Source organism: Bactrocera tryoni, chromosome 1 (assembly GCF_016617805.1).
Source record: "Bactrocera tryoni isolate S06 chromosome 1, CSIRO_BtryS06_freeze2, whole genome shotgun sequence".
Lineage (NCBI taxonomy): Eukaryota > Metazoa > Arthropoda > Insecta > Diptera > Tephritidae > Bactrocera > Bactrocera tryoni.
Genome location: NC_052499.1, coordinates 2388428 through 2397365, shown reverse-complemented (window position 1 = coordinate 2397365; position 8938 = coordinate 2388428).

Genomic DNA, 8938 nt, shown 5'->3' with positions numbered 1-8938 from the left:
AGTATAAATTTGACAGCTATCGGGTTATAAGTTTTGGAATAATATCAATTTGAGAGAAGCAACTTTTGTTACTATGAAAAATATGGACAATATTTTATGTTGTGATGATAAAATATTGTTTTTTGAAGAAAACAAATACAGTTGAAGCAAAAACTTGGCTCGATGACGAGTTTCCAGACAATGCTCTTGAAAAACCAACCTAAAAAGGTTGTTATCAACAAAAACATCAACAGGTCTATAAAAAATTTTGGATGACCGTAAAGTGAAGTTGTTCGTGATAACAGACACTCTATAGAGTTTTTGTGTCGATATGTGACAATGGATGGCTCCATTTTTCACTTCGAAGTCCAATCGACATTCATCCAAGTGGACTATGGAAAAACGAAATAATCGGTTGGCAAGGTTATGGTGTTTGTATGTGAAAATGCGCATGGAATAATTTTTATTGACTACCTTGAAAAAGAAAGGATCAGTAAAAGCGACTATTACATAGCATTACTAGACTGTTTGTTGAAGGACGAAATCGTCGAAAAATGGCTGCATTTAAAGAAAAAGAAATTCTTGTTTACGAGTACCAAGACCGTCAGCGAAAACGGCAGAAAAATCTATGAGTTGGGCTTCAAATTCCGCATTCTCCAGATCTGGCCCCAGCGACTATTACCTGTACTCGGATCTCAAAAGAATGCTCGCTGGAAAGAAATTTTCGTCGAATGGAGATGAAGTCGCCGAAATTGAAACTTAATTTGAAGCAAAGTACAAAACGTACTACAAAAATGGTAACAGGTAGTTGGAGGGTCACAATAATCAGTGTGTCACAATTGAAGAGGACTATGTTGAATAGAAAAAACGGGTTTTGCCAGACAAATTTGTTTTACTTCAAATCAGTCAATTACGAAATTTCAAGTGATTAACCTAAAGACCCCGCTGGATTATTGCGTATCTGAAAAATATGCTGAGTTTCACCATGAGCGAAGGAATGGCTTGATTTCGACTATATTTTCTCCACCTTTATGATCATAAACACGACGGAAAACTCTAAACCAACGTAAGAAAAATCTTCCACAACTCCAATAACAAATTAAATGTCCTTCATCTGTGACAACTAAGATTTTACCAGATTTGTTGTGTAGCTTTAAAACGTATAAGCATTCATTTGCAATCGCATTAAAGTTTTCATATTCTAAAGCGAACAAAGTTGTGAAACTATTTGAACTATTTTATAAATTGCAAGCGTACATTATTTGAAGTACAGCAAAATAGCAATTAATTTAATTTAATATATTCGTTCACATAGGAAATAGATAATTGATTTAATTAGCATGTCAATTGCCATAGCTAAAATTTTAATAGCATGTAATAAAAATTATATTGTGTTAGCACAATTATGTGTTGAAATCGCTTATTTTCGCAATTTATTTAAAGAACTTTTTTAACAATTTATTTGGTGTGCATATAAATTAGAGTCGAAGGTTTACATTTTCGTGCAAATAAATTATTTTTATGAGAGGCTAACTGTTTACAAACAAGCATGAAATGAGTAATTATAAAATAGCTAGCTACATTAGCTTTTCGCCAAAGTCGATTAATAGGTAATTAGAAAAGTGATGGAGAACTGTATTAGATATAGTATATGGATATATTATGTATATTACATAAAAACTAGTTTCAGCAATTCCATGTATAAGCTGCTACATTTTAGTTACGTTTGTACCCTTAACACTGTATATTAACTTTGTGACGAAGTTTGTGCATATAAACGCCTTCCAAACTCCATATTTTTTTGCTGGCATACTTAAAATAAATAAGTAAAACATATGTGTTTCGTGTTCGCTGCTCTAACTAAATTCTAATGACCAAAAATCAATAGTGGTCATTTGCACAAAAAATGCGCATCGAAAATGTTTGGATTTCAATTTAAATTGACATATGCAATCATGTAAATTGTGGTAAACCGCAAAGCGTTTTTGGTTTCCGATTTCGAATTTTTTTATTAGACAACTTGTTCGGGCAAAGTGTTGAAAATTTGCAAATTTATTTCATTAACGCGAAAGTGAGTTTCGTACGTTTGTTCTACCGTGTGATATGATATCAGTTGTGTTTCAAACCACTCGCGTACGTGTTAAAAAAGTTGACACACTATTAAGGAGGTTCTTAATGAAAATAATACATATTTTTGTATTAAAATTATCGTTCTTGGTAGAAAATAAAACCAAATACAACAAATCTTATAAAAAAATAGTGTTTGTATATTTTATTACAAAGAGAACTCTTCATATCGATATTTGACACTGAAAGTTATTTATTCGATTTTGTATTAAAATTAAATGACTTTTTTTATGAAGGTTAGTTTAGAGTTGAAGCTTTTTTAAATATTTGTAAAATACATACGTATGTATATAAAACCTATTAAAATTATTCGAATAACCTGAAAACCGATTATTCGAATATCCTGTTTGTAACTGTTCGTATGAACATTAACCGATTAATGTCGAAATGTTACACCTATTCGTATAGTTGTTCTACAGCGACTTTTCGAATAAATAAAAATCTATTTCGTAGAAAAAATTTGTTGGAGTTGAACACTTATGTAAATGCAAATAGTCGACAACGAATGGTTAACCGGATAGCCGAAAATGAGAGGTTAATCGAATAGCTTACGGCTATCCGACTATTATTATTCGAATAATTTCCTATGGGGTTAAGAAGTTACATGGCTTTCCTCGGTTAAAAAAACAGTCTTTCTTCAACATATTTTTTCTTATATAAAAAATGAAATATTTGATTAAAATTTTTTATTGTTACAAACATGCACTATTAACAAAGAAATTCTGACGCAGGATTACAGCATCTTCGAAAAAGAAAAAATACGTGTTTTAGTTAATACCTTAACTTAGAACTTGAATGAAGGGAAAAAAACTGAAAATTGAAATTTTGGCAGACATTTCATAAAAAAATTTAAATTTCAGTGAAAATATCGCGACATTTTTTTCAAGTAGTTGTAATAGACAAAAAAATCTCAAAACATGAAAATCGGTTGGGTAATTCTTGAAAAATCCTACTGACCGATTTCAAAAACACAGCTTCGAGAAAAACGCGTTTAAAGACAGCGCACTTAGCCTCGCTAGCCTCGAGCGCACAAGTTCTCAAGGCTGTATCTCCGAAACTTTTGTTTCGATCAACTTGAAAATTTAGGATAATATTCTAGATATAAAAAATAAAAAAAATCGAGTTTTTGAAACCTGTATACCTATGTAACCCCTTCATCCGGTTAATCGATTATTCGAATACCAAGAGCTCTAATATATGAAGTATGTATATTTATATGACGCCTCTGCGATTTCAGTTTTGCAAATTTATTTATTTCTTAGTTTTACAAAAAAGTATTGAAGTTATTCTAATGGCTTGTAAATATTGTAACAATATATTAGTGAAACAACAAACTGTTAACAGTGATACTACTATTTTCTTTAAATAAAAAGCCTAAATCATTCATTTGTCATTTAAAACCAAAGAGCAAAACCCAATATTGAAATCAAATAAAATAAAACTTCCTCGTTTTTTTGCCTATCTTAACATACGCCATACATAGGCGTTGTTTTAAGTTTTAATAGGTATGTTTAATCATCTCTTATTCTGATGTCTATAATAAATATGGTACCATGTGTTAGGATGGTAGATTTATTTATTTCTTGCTATCATGTCATCGTATATAAAGAGCAGTACTGCCTGGCTTCAAAATATATGTTAGATAAATATAAAAATATATTAGAAAAAAGTCCAAAAGTTCAAAAAAGTTTTTATGCATACTCATACTCATACCTTTTTTTACGTATACATATAATACGAGTTAAAAAACTTACTACTACTCAAAATATTTCTTAGTTCGACATTTCTGTTACTAAGGTTACCAAAAATGCCAGGAATGATTTAAACTCTTCTCATGAAGTGACAAACTGCTCGGGGTCAAAAATCTGTGAACAGAGATAACAACAGTTTCTCGCAGGTTTTTTTATAACACATAAAGGAAACATCAGTGACTCTGTATATATATAATGTATGTAAGCGATCAGCGTGATGAGCTAAGTCGATTTAGCCATATCCGTCTGTCCGTCATACAAATTGAACGATCAGAATAAAGCGCTTATTTGGAAAACTTTTACATTTGACGAGATATCTTCACGAAATTCGGCGTGGGTTATTGCCTAAAACGAAGAGATAGTTCAGATCGGATCTTTATCTCAAATAGCTGACTTACAAACTGAGCGATTGGAATTAAGTGCTTGTAAGAAAAACTTTTTTTATATGACAAGACGTATGGTATTTACCAAGATAACGGTATAATCTCAAAATTAGCAGATCGAATCACAATAGCACATAGCTGCCATCCAAACTTACAAAACAAAGTTATTGTAAGAAATCCGTTGAATTTGTGAAGGGCATTCTAGGTGCGGTGTAACCGAGCGGATTTTCTTGTTTTTTGCCGTCTTTGGCAGAAAATAATATTAGTTCGCTTCTTTTGTTGTGTCTCAACAGTGTCCACATCAGAATTGGCTCTGCAGAGATGTCTGAGGATAGGCTTTGTGATTATCTTTCAGTAAAAAAGATGATAATATCCTTTCGAAGCCGCAGATCGGGATATAATATAATTCATTTCATAAAACATTGAAATATGATTACTATTTCATGACAAAATTGAAAAAGAACTCTTTACATGGAAATATGTGAACCATTTCAACTAAACCCACTCTCAGTCAATGCGCTAATTTGTGGCATATAAGCCTGTTGATTACTAAATATTTAATTTTCAATTAAATAACTGTTGAAATTTTAATTTATTTTTGTGCCGGCAATGCAAACAAATTTAATTGTGGTCAAATTGGCAATTAATAGGTGTCTAAACAATAGATTAAAGTGCTTACATTTGCATACTAGGAGTGAAGGGGAGTGTGCCTTTGAATTGCAGACAATTGAAAATATATTTGCGGAATTTGCGCGAAATTGTGATTATTTTATAAAACTCAATTAACAGCAGCGAACCGAAAAACATGCACCAAATTTAAAATTAGCCACTCACCTCAATGCTCTTTTATATGAGTTTTTGTTTGGAACGAAATAAGCACAGACTTGCTTCGAGCCGAAATTAAGTCGAAAGTGTGACGAAAAATATTTGAATTGATGCGGAAGGGTTTCTAATGCTTTAAGTATAATTTTCAGTCGAAGAGCTGGGTACCTTAAGTCAGCAGTATCTGTATTATTCATATTATATATATCCTAAATCAAACTTAAACGTTTTTATTGGCTTAAAATATTTACTAAATTGTCTACATCTTAAAACTTGCATATTGGACTTATGTTATTCTTCCATATGAACACATTTATTGTGTAAATTTTGCAAGTTTGGACACTTTGCTGTTTTGAAAAAAAAAATGTAATTTTCTTGTGTCAGAGAGTATTCAATCATAGGGCTAAAAAATAATAATCGTAAAGAGAAATGTTTGCTTAAAATAAAAATAGTGTGTATGTGTATATAAAATTCTAATATAATTCTTGCTCAATAACTTTGTTAGTACTTATACATTTTAAAAGTGATTAATAATTCGATAACAGGTATGAGTTAAAATACATATATACATACAGTTATAATAGTGAATTTTCATTTGCCTGACAATTATTTTAACACGGCTCTGTATGTCTTCTCTTTTTAGCTTTATCATGGACCCGAGTCTTATGAAGCGCAGTTTTAAGCAGGACGACAACGCTTGCGGTTGTTTGCGCAGCAAGAAAATGAAAACTCATTTCTATGGAGTTCTGCTGTTTTTGCTTGCTGTGGCTTTGTTCATTGTATGTTGCAGTTATTTTTGTCCCAAGTTAGGTGATAAGTTAATTGGTATAATAATTATGCTGTTTTGAAAACTGCAACGCATGAATTGCGTTATCAAATTAAAAAAAATCTTATCCATGAAGTTTTTAAAAAGTCATACTAAATTCTCAAATCCATATCTCAAATAGTTTTCGAGTTGCAGCCATTTAAAGGGAAACAGCAGAGCAGTTCAATCCGGTTCAGCTGTTTCTTTTGAAGCGCGTTTTTCTAGAGACAACATTTTTTGAATTTGCTGCAGTGATAAGTCGAAGACAAATTACCGATGAACTTAAGAGATCGTCTCAGTGAAAAAACGGTTTCCACTCAAAGGAAAATTTTTGAAGATATTCAGATCTAATTTGGATATTGAATTTTTTTTTTGAAATCTTCCTACTTTTTTTACGAAGAACTGCCGAAAGAAGGATAAAATTCGATACTACCAAAAATCGACGTTTTTTTAGGCTGTCACACTTAGTGTACTCATTTGTGTACTCTGTTTAATTATGCAAGTATTTTTACCAGTTGATTGTTCGCTTCGCCAGTTATGCCGTATAATAATAATTTTCATGAAACCCAGTTTATCACGTCGAGAGAAGTATATCTAAAATTATTGACCCAGATACTTGTTGAATGATGATTTATATAAATTAATTTTAATAGAAGAAACAGACTCGGAATTTTGTCGTTTCTTGCTCAGAGCCAAATTAATTAGAAAACAAAGATAATGAGGGAAGTTTGATAGAAATTCAGGTCTTGCGGGAAGAATGTGGCATTAATTTAAGCCAACCGTTCATTCTAGGAAAAATGGCAATCAAAATTTGTTAGAAATTATTGAGAAGACCGCGTAAGACTCTGCGAGTTCGCTGCGAGTTATCATAAAATGCCCGCAACTTATTCTTGAGAGCATAAATATAATCTCTCAAATTCAATTTGTTTTATTTTTTAGTATTTTAGACGCATTTATTTATAGGTAAAAGCGACACCAGTCAAGTGCAGCTTTTGAAATTTGTGCCAGAAAGCTGCACAAATCCGAAATTGCATGAATATATTGCGTTGTGTATATTTTAGCGTAAATGTGTATGCATTTTAGCCAATATCTCTGCAATACTAATGAAAATACGCTTTACTCAGAATTAACGCCGGATAAAACAGCAAGCAAATCGTTGTTGACTGCAAAGTTTGGCGGCTGCCAGCTGATATTATCGCCGCTGTTAGTGGCATATTACTAGTTGTTGTTGTTGTGCACACACTTTTAGTTTAATTAAACCTTAGTAGTTGCAGATAGATGCATACATACACACACACATAAACATATAACACAAGTAAAAGCATGTAAATGCATATATGTACATACATTAGGGTGACCCAAAACAAAAACAATGTCGAATTTAGGGGTTAAAATGAAACCATGCAGAGAGCAAAATTTTCAGTTTTGAAGTTTTTAAAAATGCGATTTTTTTTATAGAAAACATCCATCACATCAAGTCATTAAAAATACCATAACATTTTCAAAGTATATGGTGGAATTTTTTCATCTCTATATTTTGCAGATCATAAATTTTCTAAAAAGTCATTTCAAAAGTGTGAGAAATTTTTTTTTTTCCGAAATATTTTTCTCTATATATGCTAACCCTAATATGCATATGTATGTACATATTATACATGCATATACCATACAATATAATTATGTAAGTAGGTTCATAGCATCGAAATATTCTGCTGCCGACAATCCGGACGTGTGTTGGCATTACTTTAGAAATAATAATAACAACAAACAACATTTCATTGGAAATTCGGTGGAAATGGAAAATTGCTTGGCTCTAAAAGCAATCGCAACACAAAAGTGAAACTGCAAATGCACACATACGCACGTATATAATTGTATAGCGAAATTCGAAAGACATTGCAGCTTCTGTGGCGTTTTAAGTAAAGCAATGAAATTATCTCGCCATATGCGCCAACTTCGACGCTACAACGCGGCTTCCTTCCCTAGCCACCTTGCCTTCATACATATGTAAGTACACTTGAGCTTACTCATACATATACATACGTATGTACGAGTATTTGTTGAGAAGTGCCTCCAAATTTTAGATTTACAAATTTCTTGTAGTTACTTATCGCTCCTTGTTAGTAACACCCTGAGTCAGCGCCTTTTGCGTACCACATCTTATGGCACACAGTGTAATAAGCAATTTTGTGTGTGCTTCTGTAGCTTTGCATTAGTCTCGGCTTGGCAGCACTTCTACAATGGTTGCTTTAACAAATAAGCTTTTCAGACACGCAGCAATGACAACAAAGTAGTACACAATGTGTATCTGTGAGAGCGCTCGTGTGTGTGTGTGTGTAGCAACTTGAAGCTTGCAGTGAAAGTGCAATGCTAAGCAAGGCAAGAGAAGTGTAGTGTAGTCAGAATGCAATGCTTAAATTCGCTTTAAAGAATAATGGTTGGCTTTGCTTTAAGTTTACACAGAATTTTAGTTAAGAAAATGCAACATGAAATATCAAAAAACAGTAAATTTTATTAAGCTAAAAAACTTAAAAGCCTTAACAAAAATAAAAAGTAAAATGAAACTCGATTAGGCTTATTAAAAATTCGATTAATGGTGACGAAATTGCGTTACGCAACAAAATTCCGCAGAGTTCTGAGTATACATACAAAATAGTTTTGTAAAATATTGGATTCTTTAGGTTAGTCTTCCGCCGTTCTTTCAAAATCAGCAGTTCTAATTGCATGATATATTCTCATGCGACCTCTTCTATTTAAAAGTGCAAAATATGTTTCTATGCTCCCTCCTTGTTTGCTAATTAATGAAGCATAATGTGCCTGTTCAATTTAGAACTTAAAAATAAAAATACCAGAAGCTTTAGAAGTTCTGAACCGTACACAGAACTGTTGTAAATCACATATCATACACTGCCATAGCCTCTCGATAGGCGATAAAATGCTTATTTTTTGTCCCAACTTCCGAAATAGGAAATGCTTAAAAAGATGCCAACCGCTGTGCGGCCCTAAACAATATCCACGCATAAAATTGCAATCAGAATTATTACCGCAGAAATAGTATCTTTGAATACAAT